Here is an 18,656-nt window from a genome sequence, read left to right as displayed (position 1 = left end):
TTCATATTGTTACATCATTATTCTAAAATCATTCATACTTAGAAATATCTGATACTGTCACCCTCTCTTGTGATCTTTCTTTAGATCCTCTCTGATTGGAAGACAAAGTCCATCTTCCTTAGAATGTTGTACAGGTATCGTTAAATCTATGCTGTAATAATCCTCCACTTTCTGAATATGAATGTTTATTCTTTAAACCAGGTACAGTTGGATATTCCACCATTTATAATAAAAAGATTTTCTCTTTCTTAACTTTGTTCACCAATACCTAGCACAAGGTTTGACCATACAGTCAGGAAATAGACAGATAGCTAGAAATACAAAAGACCTTTAAAACGTACTGATATGGTTTGGCTGTGTCCCCACTAAAATCTCAACTTAATATGTTTTGTATTTCTCAGACTTTCCACGTGTTGTGGGAGGGACCCAGGGGGAGATAATTGAATCATGGGGGCTTCTCTCATGCTATTCTCATCCAGTGCTATTCTTATGATAGTGAATAAGTCTCACAATTTCTGATGGGTTTATCAGGGGCTTCTGCTTTTGCTTCTTCCTCATTTTCTCTCGCTGCCACTACGTGTGCCTTTCACCTCTCGCCATGATTCTGAGACTTCCACGGCCCTGTGGAACTCTTAAGTCCACTTAAACCTCTTTTTCTTCCCAGTCTTGGATATGTCTTTATCAGCAGTGTGACAAATGGACTAATACATATACCCAAATATAAATAATGGCTAGTCAGTGGCATGTTCGATAAACATTTAGAAATAATAGTTCTTAAAAGGAAATCATAAAATATATAGGTGTATTTGTATGTTTATGTACTCACTCTCAAGTAAATATAAGTGATAACCTATCTGTATATTATTTTCCCTTCTTACGCAATGAATGGGTTAAAACACAAAATTTCTAAGGTTACTTCTGGTTTGGTTATACTTTTTACACATATGTCTCCCTGCAGAGATGCGTATATTATATTAGTACTTGTATAATTATAAAAACTGATATTGCTTATGGAGAAAAGATGGATCATTTGCTACAGTCTTAAGGAATAAATTCGTAAGTCACAGGTGGTTAATCATCTCAAGACAGTATTAATTGGTCTGCCTCTCTTAGCAAGCCTAATGTAGATTACCAAAGGAAGTATATAGATTTGAATACCCCTTAGCTCAACTACAAATTTTAAAGTCCTTTTCACATCTTGCTTCAAAATTTGATTGTCTATTATATTTTATTACAATGTCTTCTGCTTTGCTAGATTTTGCTTTAATAATAGGGAAATTGAATGAAGAAAATCCATGCGTTAACATAAATTAGGAGTTTTTTTTCCCTTGATGATTCAGGCTAAATACCACTCGCAAAGGAGCAAGATCAATTATAGCAGAGAAAACTGACTCAGAATTACGGAGGTGAGGTTCATGTTGAGCCAGAAATGAAAAATGACACTTTTTAACTGTTTGAAATTCTACCATAATATCTTACAATATTACTGACAATGTAACTTAGTCTTAAGCAATATTTACCTGACTTATAAAATGATTTTATTACGTATTTGGGGAATATAAAAAAAAAGTTCTATTGTCCTATGCTGTGGAGTAAGGAGAGGGACTCAGAAGCAATTTGCTGATGACCAGGAGAATATTCACAATTTAAATTATAAATTACAGAGTTTAACTATATAAAATATATGACTAAAAGCTCTAAAGCAGATAACAAAGTTTTAGTGAAGCACTAAATAAGTGAGAGTATTTCATCTGTGAGGGTTGAGGAGCAATTTACCATATTAAATACTAATAGTTTAACAAAATTCATGGAAATCTCAGCTTATTTTCCTTTCAATTATTTTACAACTTTTTTCTTATGAAACCTAACACTTTTTTTACAAAGGTGTAAAAATATTACAATAGTCCACCAGATACCCATCATACAATACCAATAACTGTCAATGTATACTGTTTTATTTAATCTTTATTCTTTCTTACTCCTCTCTAGCCCAAATTATTTTAAAACAAAAGTTAGACATCCTGTCCTTTCATCCATAAGAAGTTCTTAATTCTAAAGTGTTTAGTTTCCTCAGATTTTTTTCTTATGGCTAGTTGTATTTTTTCTTATTTATGAAGGCTTTCCCTATTACAAAATTAATTAGGTAGTCTCATATTCTTTCTAAAATAATTTTATTTTTTATTATTGCAATTTTATGTTAATAATTCATTTAGACATGATTTATAGGGGTATGTTTCTACTATGTCTATATGCATATCAATTGCCCAGTATAATTTATTGACTCTTATCCTTTTACCACTGTTTTGTAGCGTCATTTTGACAGACATCATATGTCCACTTAAACATTTACAAAATTGGTTCATATATCAGACCAATTCCCCACCTATTTCAGTTGACTGAAGTCACAAAGGTTATGATCTCTGATCCTAAATAATTAGACTAAAAATTAAAACAGATAACTAAAACATTCTCCATATCTTTAGAAGTTAAGGGAATAGAGAATATTTTGGAATGGATGAATAAAAATACTGTGAGATGCAGTTAAAGCAGAATTGAAAGCTTATATATTTGCCCCTAAATGTATTTTTTGCGGAGTATAGAATTCTAGGTGGAGTTTTCTTTCAGTTACTGGAACATTTCAATTTTTCTAGCTTCCATTCTTTTCATTATAAAGTCAGCTGTCTTGTGAACACTCATTTGAAGGAAATCTTTCTCTTTTTTTAACAATTGATTTTAATACTTGTTATAGTTGGATTTTATGTAGATTTTCTGTGTTGTGTTTAATTATAAATTTCTTTTCATTTTTTCCTCTAGGAAATATTGAGACTTCTTCAATTTACGCTTTGATATCTTTAATCAATTTTGAAAATATTCAGACACTGCTTCTTTTCCTCTTGCTGTCTCATCTCTCAAATTAAAATAAATGAGCTCTTCTCTTTCTCATTTTTATGTCCTCCCTTTCCCTTAGTAATTCCCATCATTTTTATCTTTCCATATCTTATTCTAGATAGTTTCTTCTGACATATCTTCAGTTCTTTATTATTTTCAATTTCTAGATATATTTAAAATAGTTTAACATATTTTATTACCTTTATAGTCTTCAACACCCTAACCAAGTTTCATACTTGATTTACATTTCATGTACTTAATAATAATTGAGTTTATGTTTGATAATCCATTACTTACAGCCACTGTGTTTCTGTTTCTACTTTTTGTGGTTCTGCTGCTTCTCAGTTGGTCATAGTATCTTATCTTCTCACGTGCCTGGCTATATTTAATCATGTGGTATGTTAATTGGATTGAAAAATTATCAGACTAATTGGAAGCCTAGAATACTGTTACTGTGTTACAGAGAAAATTTTAATTTGCTTATTTGAGACACTTGGGAGAATGACCAGTCCTATACAACCCCAATCAACTCTTTTCCCTTGGATCAGGAATATTCAAATTTGTATTATACTGATTTTGTATAACTAACACAAAACTTCTTGACTATTAAATCAAGCAATGGGAGGAGCTTTCTTTAACTTTTTAAATAAATGTCTTATGGACTAAATGTTTGCATTCCCTCAAAATTCACGTGTTAAAATCCTAACCCCTCAGTGTGATGGTATTAGGAACTGGGACATTTCTGAGGTAATTAGATCATGAGGGTGGGGCCCTCATGATTGATATTAGAGTCCTTATAAAAAAGACCCCAGAGAGTTGTCTATCCCTCTTTTCACCATGTGGGAACATAGTGAGAAGATAGCCATCTAGGAACCAGAGAAAAGGGTATTTACCACACTCTACATGTGCTGATACCTTAACATTGGAATTCCCAGCTTCCAGAACTATGAGAAATAAGCGTCTGTTGTTTACATCATGTAGTCTGTGGCATTTTCTTAAAGCAGCTTGAATTGACTCAAAGTGTATATTTTGTCTTCCAGTAAGACTGAATATTTTTCAAAAAAACAAGCTTGTTAAATATTTTATGAGCTCAATATAGTGCTATTTACATAATAAACCTTTATAAGTTCTAATGTAAATAGAGACAAGTATACTGTAATGATAATTGACAGATGTACTGAGAATTCTAAATTAAATGTTAAAAGGGCCTATAAAAATGATTAACATTGCTATATTTACTTTGATTCAAAATTAATTTTTAATGGCTACAATAATTTCTCCTTACATTGAGGATGAGAATCCAAATGTATTAAAATAACTGTTTTATTGATGTCTTTCATTGCCAAAACACAAGGATAACTCCCGTGAGATGTTCCAGGCACTTTCTATGTTTATGACTAATTCAGATGACTTTAGAATTATATTTCATCACTAAGTACTTACTATAGTTGTAGTTGTTTTTGTGGAAGAAGTTGGCTGTGTTGTGGTCCAGGAAAGTATATGAATTATGACTGTGGTAGTGGCTGACAGCTGACTAGCCTTATTCCCACCTAATTCATCAGTGACTTCAGTAAGTAGCTGGAAAGTCATAGGGCTCTGAAGCCCTTGAAATACATCATACTGGAAATTCTGCATGATGGCCAGAGAAGGAGGATCAACACCTAGTCTCTGAAGTGTGAATTGATTATTTGTATTTCCTGAGAATGATTAGGTAACAAAAAGGAAATAAAATTACATTATGTATTGTGATTTCTATTGTCTTACATTTTTATTTTAAAATGTTTCATGATGATATATTTCCAGCAGTTACAAAATATCTCACATGAATCTTGTAAAATAGCAGAGAAATAATGTTTTTGAAATTGTATGCCTTACCTCCTACAATTGAATAGCTCAGATGTTCCTGTGGAGGATCTATGTCTGAACAGTTGAGCTGAATGAAAGGACACTTCACAATGGAATAAATCTGAGTTTCCAAACGTGGTGGATTGCATACAGGAGGCTCATCATTCATATTCTGTAAAACATGAATATTTTTTATTTCAGGTTGTGTCTTAAAGATCTTGCTGTATTTCATACATTATTTGTCTAATTTTTAGATGCATTATTTTCAGCTTTAGTAACTGCTTATCATTACTGATCATCACTTACCATTCATCTTGAAGAATATATTTTAGTGTTTCATCACAGATACTTTCTAGTCTGAGGTTATTCAGAAGTAAAGTACACATCTTATTTTTAATTTTATTAATGAGGAATTAATTTTTATTTAATAGATGCCTATTTCCTATGTAATAAGGCTAAGACAGATAATCATGACATATATGAAATTATTTAATTTTAAAGTTAGTTTGGAAGCTCAATGGTACAGACATTGTTAATCTTTTAATTATTATAGGAAATGTTAATAATTTTTCCTTTATTTCAGAAGATATATAACATCAAGTCTCTTAAAAAATACTTGAGGAGCACTTACCACCTAAAGGAAAGCATATTTCACTATTAGACAATCTTGTTTGTTAGAAACATTCACTTTTAATAATTTTAAGTATTTTTTTTTGCGTGTAAACTCAGCCTAGATTTTGTTCTAAAGAAATTCTTAATCTATTAGACTGTGTGACTTGTTTCAAATATGCTGATGATTTCAGCAATTAGATTGACAAGGCGACTATATTATCTTTGAGAATGTTTAAATTCTTTGACTCTAGATTATAACCTAAGCTTTTACTTTGATACAAACTGTCTAATAAGTGACTTGCAATCATCTTTCTTCTTCCCAGTAATGAACATTGCTTGTCTATTAAAATAACTGTTTCATTGGTATCTGTCATTGCCCAAACATATGGATAACTGTGAGAGTTCCCAAGCATTTTTTATGTTTACAACTAATTCAGACTATCTAGAATTATGTTTCATTCCTAAGTTCTTGCTGTAGTTAGCTCCTGAAGAATATACACCATCTCAGAGTTATTTTCAAAGTAATACTCAATGAAAACACTACTAATTTTTCAGAATGAAACATAAAAGGAATCCACTTTATGTCCTTGATTTAAGAAAACAAAATGCCTACTTCACCTTATATTTTCCTTACTTTCCTTAATAATACTTGAGCATCCTTAGGCCCCTCCTCTTTGAACAGTTTCTTAGAAGCCCACCTGAGAGTGCAGAGCAAATTCCACTATCCCTTTCTGTCTATTGCAGATGCAGCTTGGTTTGATGGATTGTCTGCTGGAGGCCATAAAGGACACTTGCTAATATTTAAACTCAATTTCACTATTTAAGTACGGATTCTTTTCAAATTAAAGCATTCTTAACCATATTTCCCAGAAAATGACACGTCATTAGTCTCCCTCTCTCCCTCCAAGTATAGCTTAGAAAAAGGAAAGATAGCATCTGTTTGTTTGTTCACAGTATTTTTCATAGCTGCTTTATTAATAGTACATAATAATAAAAACAACTAATATTTATGGAATATTCACTTACATTAATACATATACCACACAATAACCCTGTGAACAATATCCTGTAATAGAAAGTGAAAACAGACAAAATAGAATGTTTAAGCTCAAACATAAATAAAGTGAGAGAACCTGAACTCAAAACACATAACTGTAAGTCCAAATTTTAGCTGGTATGCTATACTGCCTCTCTACTTAATACTGCTTTCTACTTCACCATTATCAGAGTTTACACTGTTGCTAAATGTCCTGCTTCTGTATGTGTCCTCAGAAAAAGTCTCTTTTACTCCTTACTCCTTAAAAGACGATATTCTGAATATTCTGAATAGTGTCAATTCATTGAAAGAGGGCATTTTTCAGAATGGTAGTTCAGTTCCCATGTCCTCAAAACTGTTTCACATCTAACAAACTATGGTTTTTCTGTTTTATAATTTCTTTATTTTTAGTTTTTGGTTTTGTTGTTTTTTGACACAGGGTCTCACTCTCTCATCCAGGCTGGAGTGCAGTGGTGTGAACCAGGCTTATTGCAATCTGGACCTTCTGGGCTCAAGCCATCCTCCCACCTCAGCCTCTCAAGTAGCTGGCAGCATGCAGTATACCCAATCAATTAAAAAAAATAAAATTTGTAGAGATGAGGTCTATATTGCCCAGGCTGGTCTTGAACTCCTAGGCTCAAGTGATCCTCCTGCCTCGATCTTCCAAAGTCCTAGGATTACAGGTGTAAGTCGTCATGCCAGGCCATAAGCTTAAATTTTAAATAAAATTCTAAGCACTTTCCCCTTGCTGATTAAATATTTCTTAAATTAACCTGGCATACTTATAATGTTTTAAACTGAAATACTGGTTATAAAACACTTTCAAATCAAACACAGGTATCTAGATTTGTCTATGAAAAGAAAAATCATTGCCCAGTACTTAAACTAAACTTTCATTTCTTCCTATTGTTTCTTTCCATTTTATATGAAATAAAAAATATGTACATATATATTTCAAGAAAATGCCTGTATAAAACCAGATATAGAAGAGATATTGAACGTACAAACAGGAAAACATTGCAGAAATCAATAACCAATGGCTATAATAAGATGGAGGTGGAAGTTATTGTTAAAATACATTTGTTTATAGTATGCTCTTATATTCTGATTTTCCCTGGAGTAAAATAAAAATTTCAGAAAAACTGCTTTCCTTTGAGTTACAGAGAATATAATATTAATATGAACACACACTGAAATCCACTCCATTACTCAAATAACTCTAATTTCTTATAATACTGTTATTAATTTTATATTATCCTTAAGATGCCCCGCCCCTTTATAAAAATGATATTTCTTCCATGTAAGGAATGCTTAGTCACCTTTTTAGAAGTAATCTGAGAGAGTTATTCAGGGAACTATATTTTCTAGACCTATTGATCTGATCTACATGGCTCTCTTGCTTTAGAGAGTTAGAGTGCTAAGTTGTAGAGTTTTATGCTATAGATATGTTCATACAAACCACAGATATATTACACACACACACACACACACACACACCCTATATCCAATGGCTCAGATCCTATGATTACAGAATAATCAAACTGTTTTAAATCTTCAAAACTGGACATTGGGAGGGTTCCTTGCCTCTACAACTTCGCATAATGCGTCTCTTCACAGAAAATTCATCTTACCACTTATTTGCCCACTGAACTTATTCATTCCTTCACCTTTTCCTCTCTCCTTAAGTATTCATTTGTGAAATAAAGCAGATATACTGAACTAGTAATATTACTGATTAAAATATGCAACAGGTCTTCTGTAAACAATATATAATATATTATTTAAATTTCAATTGTCTCACTCTAAAAAGACGTAGAATAGCACTTATTACCTCTAACGGCTTTATTATGGAGGTTCTAGCATAGTACCATCACTGTAAGCAGTGTCAATTTATAAAAAAGCAATGAGAATTATTTAAGAACAAGCACTTTATGGTTATAAGAACAAAAATTTTTAAATGGTAAGAGCATGAGTTAGTTAATTGAACTGAAATTATTCACAGATTTTCCTATGAAATGTGTTACCTTTAAAAATGAATCCATATCAATACTATGCAGCCATAAAAAAGAATGAGTTCATGACCTTTGCAGGGACTGGATGAACCTGAAAGCTGTCATTCTCAGCAAACTAATACAGGAACAGAAAACCAAACACTGCATCTTCTCACTCACAAGTGGGAGTTGGACAATGAGAACACATAGACACAGGGAGGGGAACATCACACACCCAGGTCTATCAAGGGTTGGTAGGCAAGAGGAGGGAGAGCATTAGGTCAGAAACCTAATGCATGCAGGGCCTAAAACCTAGATGATGAGTTGGTAGGCGCAGCAAACCACCATGGCATGTGTATACATGTGTAACTAACCTGCACATTCTGCACATGAACTTAAAGTAAAAGAAAAAAAAAAAGGAATCCATATCATTAATGAGGAATTAACAAGTTTAAAGAGAGGAAAAGCATTACTGAAAAGAATAAAAAATAAGAACAATATCCTTAGGGAGTGTGATAATATATGTTATATAGAAATTGTCAAAAGCTTTCAAAAATATTTATATGATTATTTATGGCTTTTATTTATTGGCGGCTTCCAAGTTCATCTCTTGACCTAACTTTCTAGAGCTGTAATATTTCAACAATTTTTTGCCATCTCCACTATATTTTTGGACTCTAAGAACATGTTGGAAGGAGGAATTATTCCTTCTCCAGTATCATTATGACCAGCCTTTAAGCTAGTTCTTAACATTAAGCACTAGGGGACTCTGCCAATCTTGAATCACCAGTTCCCATTTCTGAGGTGCTGTTTCTATGACATGGGCTTTAATATATTATGCCAATGTTCTTGCCAGAATTAATCTTGGCAAGAGACCATGATTTCTCTAACTGATTCTTCAGTTACAACACAATATAGCACATCCACATTTCTAAATGTTCACAATTAAAAAATTAGAACTATTGGTCTATGGAAAATTGTTTGATACATAATCTACAAGAGAGAGAAAAACTAAGTTTTTAGCTATTCATAAGCTTCAAATAATTGGAATTATAAAACTTCTGCATGCTCATATTCTAAAATTTTGTTACATATATTTATTAAATAAATTTCAATAACTAAAACAGCCAATTTATCTGGGAAGTTCTTTGAACCTGTTCCCAATTAAAGAGAAATAAATTAAGTTGGAATTATCTTTAAGAAAAAGACATTTTCATTTCTGTATTGTTATATACTTAGCTAGTATATTTATAACTTTTAATATATTAAAGAAACCAAAGCTATCTATATTTTCTTATTTTAAAATATCAATATAGAAATTAAAAATTTTAATATTATTTTTAATTTTCTTCTTGTATTCTGAAGATTGGATACATTTTTAAAGTGTAAAATGTGTGTCAGTTAGTAGAACACAAATAACATAAACTTCTGGACAAGTTGGACAGCTAAGAGCCATTTTCTTAATATAAATTTCAGTTAAATGAATTATTTTATATGAACACTTAATTCAAACAAATTTTTAAATAATAACATGCTATGCAAACATGGGCACTATATATTGTTTCCTATTACCTAGAGGAGTTACATTTATAAAATTATTAAAGCTGAGAACTCACTCTATAAGAGGAAATTAGGAGCTTGAGTACCTGTAAAGAAGGCATTCTCCTGTATAAGTATTTAGAGAATGTGTGAAATTTTAATATCTTTTTTAAAATGATGGCCAATTGTTTGCATGAATATTCATTGCATACTGGGAATTCATGGACAGACAAACAGGTTTATATTACCCTTAGTGTTTTAAAAATCTTGGTTCTCATAGATCAATAGACTAACTTGTGAAATTTTTTGGCAAAACTCTTCAAATGTAATATTCTAAAATTATATCACATGTAAGTTTGTGACAAGTTCCTGAAGTTTTTATTTTGGTCTCTACCTATATATTTACCAACTATAAAAAACAAAATGGAATTCTAAATTTCCCAAATCGGGCAAAATGATCAGTAAATTTTTCAGTTCATAAAATAACTCAATGAATCCCATGTTATTTTATGGTATTTTTAGCTATGTTTGACAAAAAATCTCTCAAGAACAAACACATCTTCAAATGTAAAGTATATTTATTATACATTATTAAAATTATAAACACCATCACTTTTAAATTTATACACTACTAATTTAAGATAAAATGATTCTTTACATTTTGGTTAATGTAAGCTAGTTTGCTTACAATCTGGTTGAGATTAGTACTTAAACCCGGCAACTTCTATTATTTACAGTGATACAATGTTTTAGTTTTAACTAGAACTTTAATAACCAACATTAGTGTATGCCAGAGTGGTTAAACTCAAGGATCTTGTCTCTATTTAATAAGATAGAACTGGAAACATGGAAAACAAACAAAAAAAAAGATGTGCTAACCCCAATGTTACTGTTAAAGTCCAGAAGACATAGTGATAGCAATTAAGAAACAGTTCATATAAAAACTCAGAGATGCGTTCCTCCCAGGTTTCTGCCTGCGGCTCCTGGGCTGTCACAGTTTGGAGTCTCATGAAGACGGCTTGCGTTGCCACGTGGTCCCCAGCCAACAAGGACAGGTTTATGTGTATCTATCCTACTGATTTAAACAATAAGAAGACCATCACAGAGGGAAGGCGAATCCCCATAAGTAAGGCTTTTGAAAATTCTACAGCTATGGAGATTCAAGATGTATGTTCAGCAGTTGGACTTATCCTATTTCTTGAGAAAAGTAAAATGTACTCTAGAGAATGGAATCGTGATGTTCAATACAGAGGCAGATTCCAGATACAGCTCAAACAGGAAGATGGCAGCCTCTGCCTTGTACAGTTCCCATCATGTAAGTCAGTAATGTTGTATGCAGCAGAAATGATAACTAAATTAAAAACAAGGACACAAAAGAACAGGAGGTGGTGACCAAAGTCTTCAACAAAAAGAGGGAAGTAAAAAAGGGAAAGGAAAGAAAAAGAAGTAACCTAGTATCAACATCAAGTATGTGGTACTACTGTAAGAGACATGGTGGCTTCTAATTTGTATCAGAGGAAACAGAAGCTTTTTGTTTGCATCATTTAACTCAACTGTGAACCCTTGTGCCTCTCATCTTTATCATCGGAATTGACAGTGAAAAAAATTCACATCAGAAGTTTGCATCTCACTTTTAGGAAGTATAAAACATTTTTTGTGTCTTTCAATGCAGTTTTTTATGGAAGAAAGAATATTTTTAAACCAACAATGGACTGTACAATAAGTTACTTGTTTCAGATGAATTTCAATTAGATTTGAAATAAACATTTTGTCCGCCTTTTAAGTTAATGAAATAAAATTTGAAACTGAAAAAAAAAGGAAACAGTTTATAGAAGAATAGCAGGCAGTAAAGTTGAGAAATTTACTATAATCTCTTAGAAATATTTTTAGCTTGATGACATTTTGAATAATCAGACAAAAATTCTCAAATTTAGGATTTTATTATATGTCATATTTAAATATAAGTGCATATGAAATTATTCATTAATGTAAACTCAAATTATTTTATTGACTTTGAAAGTTGGAAAAAAATTAGGGATTATCTAGATTAGAAGTCATCAACTGGTCTGCACAACAAAATTTGCAGGGCTTCTAAAATGTAGCTATCTTTTCTAACTACTCATGTCTCCTTCCCTATTAAATTTATATGGAACTATATATGGAACTAAAGCCTCATCACTTCAAAACACAATTCAAGTAAATGTGTTAAACACTAAAAGGTGTTTCTTTTTCCACTGGCATCTATGCTCTTGTACCTGTAGATGTCTCTATTTTTTGGTTTGTATAAACATTTATATTTATATATATATTTATGTATATATATTATACCTGTTATATTTAGATATATATTTGTATAGCTATATTTATATGCTCATTTATACCTATACAAATATATATTTGCACACATATAAATGTATATATTTATACTTGTGTGTGTTTGTGGGTATAGACACACATGCACATGGGGGGATACTTAAGGATTCAAGTACATAAAATGCTAATTTAAAAAACCTAATTATGTATTTTTAAGACATGGACAGATGAGTGAGGGAGATGCCTTTGTGTAAAGGTAAGAAAAGTACCTTTTCTTTTTTCAAAACAAATGGGGAACAATATAGTACATTTTTTATACCTATAAATGAGAATAGCTATGATTTCTGGAAAAGAACACAAGCTGTGACTTGGAAAGAAAGGAGATCCCAGAAGGCATTTCTGGTACAGTGGTGCACAATCAATCAAACCAGTGGATTCCCAAGTTCCTAAACTGGGCCAATAGTAGTGTGATAGTTTTTGTTTGTAAATGCAGCATGCTGTCTGCTAAAAAAAAGAATCGTATTTAAATATATTTTCAGTATTACATTTGGAAGTAATTGTACATATAATCCATAATATAAAACTATTGTACATTAATAATGAGTTTGTGTACTTTTTAAATACTGTTCTAGAAATTGTGGGAAAACTATACCATATGGCAATATGCCTAACTCCAAAAAAACGAACGTTATTGTTGTGAGATAAAACATTTATATATTAAATCTTTTAAAAATTCTGTATGCTAAATCAATCACCTGAGACTGTTACAGGTTTTTAGAACACAGAAAGAGATAGCAGTTAAAAAAGAATTCTTACAGGAAGTAGGGGATAAATACAGTATGGAAATTCATCTTAAGCCAGAAAAAAATTATGATTGATCATTCTTTTCTCTTTTGCCATTATAAATGGCCAGATGAGAAACTCTCAAATCCTTTCAGTAATTAGGTTTCCATTTTAATTTTACTAAATAAATGTGTGTCCATTTGTTGGTTAATGTAAGATTCAATTTTTTTTCACATAATTTGAGTATAGGAATTAAGTCAGAGATTATCTAGCCTACTGTTTTTGAATTGTTTGTTCTGGAATTATCTTAAAGTCTTAAAAATTAAAAGTACCCAGTTTTCCAAGGATTCTAATTTTGTAGGCCTATGATGGGTTCCAAGAATTTCTATTTTGAGCAAGCCACTCATCTGACTGTGATGTGCAGGATGTGTAAGATCACTGCTTCAATGAATTGTTGGATACATACTAGAAAATATGTTTGAGGATTTGATGGAAAATTCCAAGTCTTTGCTGTAGAGTTCAAGATGCAAAATGATAGTTATAGATTCCTAAAATGTTCCAATTCCCCAATTAGGTTTAGGTTCAGGTATTTCTATTTTTTATATAAACTTTGTATTTGCCTTGTGTAAAGTGACAGATTTTTCGGTGTAAACTATATTTTGTGAGTGCTTAATGGCTTAATTTTTCTAACATGATTATGATGGATTATTTATGATACATTATATGATACAATTCATGATTCAATTTTTTGGACTAATCTAAATCAACAAGAGCTATACTAGCAGTACTACTATTCATATGATACATTTCATTTAGTTTACATGAAATTTCAGTAGAGCTCTAATGTCAATGATTTATTGTCCCCATAAATGTAGCTCTTGGACTCAGGTTCTCATTTTTACTAAGTTAATGAGAACTAAATTTTTTATCTACATGGAGAAAATGTTTAGGTAGCAATTAAAACAAATCATCTGGAACATGCACTGAAACATCTCCTTAAATTTTATATATCAATATTTTTAAACAATCTTATAAAATCTCAAATGGAAAATCAGAAAAAAATGATGATGTTCATCAGATAAAATGTTAAGAAAAGCGAGGGATAATTCCTTAAAATTTGTGATCAAATTACATAACTTTTACTCTAAAATATTCTTAGGTGCATTAACTGTGTGCACCAGTGATTTCCAAACAGCAGGCTGTAGTACTATCAACAGCATATACCGAGTTAAAGTAATCAAAAAGTCTGAAAATTTGGCTTTAATAGTAATCAGATCAGTAGCTCTGAAGGGCTATACTGATATACATAAAGAGGTTTAGATACAATATTATGGATTAATGCATACCATCTGATCTATAGAATTGATATTTGATGGTCAGGAGAAATTTTTTAAAAAAAGAGAGAGAGAGAAATTGCAACTAAAATTTGAAAGCAAATGATAAAGCTGGTCAGTGCCTTTATCAGCACTTTGATCCTGAGGTTCATATTTGAAATAGCAGGAGATAAGGGAGCTGAAATCGAGGTACAGAAGGCTGCTTCAAGATTACAGTAGTTTTTAATGGGTAGCTAGCCCTGTCTCAAAACACAAGCAAAAAGTAAATTCTTTTTGGAAGAAGCCATCCTCAACTTTCACTCCAGGATTAATTAAATTTAGATCTCTCATATATGAAACAAAACCAGAGATCTCATAGAGGAAACTGACCCATTAAATGAGCATTTGCTAATACAATCAATAGGAATTTAGGCCTCTGGTGCTTCATATGTTTGAATTTTTTCCTCCTCCTCCTCCTCCTCCTCCTCCTCCTCCTCCTCCTCCTCCTCCTCCACCTCTTCCTCCTCCTCCTCCTCCACCTCTTCCTCCTCCTCCTCCTCCACCTCTTCCTCCTCCTCCTCCTCCACCTCTTCCTCCTCCTCCTCCTTTTCCTCTTCTCCCTCCTCCTCCTCTGGAATCTCCCTCTGTCACCAGGCTGGAGTGCAGTGGCATGATCTCAGCTCATGCAACCTCTGACTCCCTGGTTCAAAGGATTCTCCTGCCTCAGCCTCCCGAGTATCTGAAATTATAGGCATGTGCCACCAACCTGGCTAATTTTTGTATTTTATTACAGACGGAGTTTCATCATGTAGGCCAGGATGGTGTCGATACCCTGACCTCGTGGTCCACTTTCCTTGGCCTCCCAAAGTGTTGGGATTATAGTAGTGAGCCAACTCACCCGGTTTCTTTCTTTCTTTCTTTCTTTTTTTTTTTTTTTTTTTTGGAGACGGAGTCTCTGTCACCAGGCTGGAGTGTAGTGGTGGAATTTCGGCTCGCTGCAACCTCTGCCTGCTGGGTTCAAGCGAATCCCTTGCCGCAGCCTCCTGAGTAGCTGGAACTACAGGCACATGCCACCAAGCCCGATAATTTTTTTTTTTTTTTTTTTTTTTGTATTTTTGTAGAGACATCATGTTGGCCAGGGTCGTCTCCATCTCCTGACCTAGTGATCCGCCCGCCTCAGGCTCCCAAAGTGCTGGGATTACAGGCGTCAGCCACCATGCCCGGCCCATATATTTAAATTATTAGGAGACAAATATAAAATGATTAAAAAACAAAACAGACTATCAGGAAAAAGGAGAGACTATAAAAAATGATCCAAGCATATATAAAAAGAATTAAATGTAACTTATAGAAATTAAAAATATGGTTTAAAACAATGAATAAGTTAACAGTAAACAAAACATAGTCAATGAAATAATCAGGACATTGGATGTAAATGTAAAGAAACTGTACAGAATGCAGTACAAAGGAAATACAACTAAAAAGAGGGATGATGAAGAGAAATGGAGAATAAAATGAGAGTGTCTCATATCTAACTGGTATCCAAGTTCTTGAGAATAAAAAGGAAGGGAAATATGCACCATTTGAGAGCATGGTGACCATATAGTTTCAAGAACAGATAAATCCATAGATATAGAAAGCAGAATGTAGTTTAAGCAGTATATCTAACATGGAATCTATATCAGGACACATCATACAACTAAAACTAAAGAATAAAAGATATTAACAGAAGTAGTATTTACAGACTTCTCAATGATCACTGCTATTAATTTTCATTAATTATCTTCCAAGAATATTTAAAATAAAATATTAAATGAAGAAAGAGTTTATCATTACTATTCCTACATTCTAAAGACATTTATAAATATTTATTTGAAGAAAAGAAAAAATCATGACAGAAGGAATGTCTGAACTTGAAGAAAGACTGAAAAGCAAAGAAATGGGGCAATGTGTTGGTACACCTAAACATACAATTTTCCATTTCTATTTAAAATCAATGATAATAAAAATAAGTAAATAGTGTTATTAAAAATACAAACACTGAAATACATATTAATCATATGTATATCAAAGAGACAAAGGTAATTTAAGTATTAATAAGATTTTGAAGTTGACTGGGAAAAGCGTTCAATAGTTAATAGTAGTGTTTGTTACCTTTTATGCCAGTTTTCCAATTATTGTCTTTCAGCTTCAAACCACTCTTTTTGTCCTGCTTGTGAAGTTGGAGCACTCTAACTTTTGAACATTTCCCTTTGCTAACTGATATAGTTCTAGGCTTTGTGAATAGCGAGTTCTGGAGTTACAGTGCCAAGCAATACCCTCAGAAGAATGCCTGTCTTCCAAGTTTCAATCCTCCATTTATTATAATTATAATATAGATATATTTTTTGTTATGGGATTCCAGTAAACCTCAGACGGTGTTCTACCCACTATCAGTTCACATTCCCCACCTAGCAGCTTCCAAGTAACTCTAGGAAATGACTTCCACTGGTAATTCCACCTACACCTTGGGCCTATTCTCAGGGCAGCATTGGTGGACTGCTTTCCCATCAGGGAACTACTTTCCTGGCAATGCCAGCTGTACCTTCAGGATACTCTCTCTGTTTCTAAAGACCAGTTTGGGCCAGAGCCTGCTGGTAGTTTTCTTTACCATATACAGGCTACATGTTCTTGTAGTAGCCACACCCTCCTCCAGAGGTAATATTCTCAGCCTTAGAAAGGGAGGTCCTCTTTTAATACCTTAGTACTTTCATTATCCTTTCTTCCTGATCCTAGAGTTAGTAGCCATTCTTTTATAATTGCTATTTTTGGAACACTTAGTGTTTTCTTTTAGCACCTTTTTAATTAACTACCATTTATTAGTTAAAACATCTTTATATTGAATTTTTAACTGTATATTATTTTATGGTCTGCATTTTTAAGGAAGTGGCATTCATTTACATTCATTGTGATTGTCGATATATTTGAATTGACTTATATAATCTTAACTTGTACTTTTTAGTATAATTATTTATATTAAATTTTGCCTGTTCAAATGAGTAAGGTTTTCATCTGTTTAATGGATTCATTTTGACTGGTTCAAGAAAAATTTTCAGGGTAGCCACTAACTGAAAATAATGCAATGCATTTTTTTCAAACCAGTGGAGGCAAAAAGCAGAAAAGAATTTAGTGTACCAAAAAAAGAAAAAATAATAAGAAAAGGAACGATAGACAATGTTTTTAGAAAGTACAGCTAAGATCGTAACAGTCAAATTCAGATATATCAACAAAGTACAGCTAAGATCGTAACAGTCAAATTCAGATATATCAACAACTACAATAAATGTAAATGTACACAGCTGCCAATGAAAAAAATACAGACCACAATGTTGAGTTTAAAAATTAGACTAAAGAGTTACATAAAAAGTTGTTTACCTAGCAAAAATGTGAGGACACAGGTTGAAAGTAAAATGAAGAAGGATAAATAGGTTGATAAATACAAATGGCAGGCCAGTATTAGCTATAAATAGCATTTATATATTAAAGAATAAAAGAAATGTGGTCATTTAAGCAAATAAGCATAGGAAGAAATGTTCAACATTTTATTAGTCACTAAGGAGATGCCAATTAAAACCGTAATGAGATATCACTACATATTTATCAGAATGGCTAGAATAAAAATACAAAATGCAGGTGAGGATGTGGTGAAACTGAATCACTCATACTTTGTTGATGAGCACATAACATGGTCTAGCTATGGGACCAACCTTGACAGTCTTCTTTTTTTACTTTATTTTGTTTTTGTTTTTCTAGTTTCTTAAGATAGTAATTTAGATTCTTAATTTGAAACTTTTTCTCATTTATAGCTTTTACTGATGTAAATTTATTTTTATGTACTGTTTTAGTTGCATCCCATACTCTGATGTTTAATGTATATTTACACATTGAAGTATATTAATGATATGTTTTCAAGTGCTCCTGAAACAATTCCAACATCTGAGTCAACACATTGCTGAAGTCAATTAATTGCTTTTTCTCATTCCATTTGTGATTTTCTTACTTCTTTGTATTATCAGTGATTTTCTATTGTATCTTGAATATTTTGTCTCTTATATTAAAAGATTCTGGGCTGGGCACAATGGCTCACACGTATAATCCCAGAACGTTGGGAGGATGAGGCGGGCTCACCTGAGGTTAGGAGTTCAAGTCTAGCCTGACCAATATGGTGAAACTCTGTCTCTACTAAAACTACAAAAATTAGCTGGGCATGGTGTGGGCACCTGTAGTCCTAGCTACTCAGAAGGCTGAAACAGGAGAATCATTTGAACATGGGAGACAAAGGTTGCAGTGAGCTGA

General features: G+C 32.4%; 1 long non-coding RNA gene and 1 pseudogene across 2 annotated transcripts in view; both read left to right on the top strand.

The window, feature by feature from the left end:
• The window catches only part of LOC128928423 (uncharacterized), a 170,691-nt gene that overhangs the window by 108,904 nt on the left and 43,131 nt on the right, over positions 1–18,656 (top strand). Inside the window, exon 3 of one of the 2 annotated variants that reach the window (XR_008473394.2) lies at positions 85–134. The exons of the other annotated variant lie outside the window; for it this stretch is intronic. This is a non-coding gene — a long non-coding RNA (uncharacterized LOC128928423). The remainder of the gene's footprint in view (positions 1–84; positions 135–18,656) is intronic. 2 annotated transcript variants of the gene reach the window in all.
• Positions 10,284–11,817, top strand: LOC100386319 (signal recognition particle 19 kDa protein pseudogene; annotated as a pseudogene).

This window comes from Callithrix jacchus, chromosome 11 (genome assembly GCF_049354715.1).
Source record: "Callithrix jacchus isolate 240 chromosome 11, calJac240_pri, whole genome shotgun sequence".
Lineage (NCBI taxonomy): Eukaryota > Metazoa > Chordata > Mammalia > Primates > Cebidae > Callithrix > Callithrix jacchus.
The sequence above is the reverse complement of the archived record's forward strand: the minus strand, read 5'-3'. Positions and strand labels throughout refer to the sequence as shown.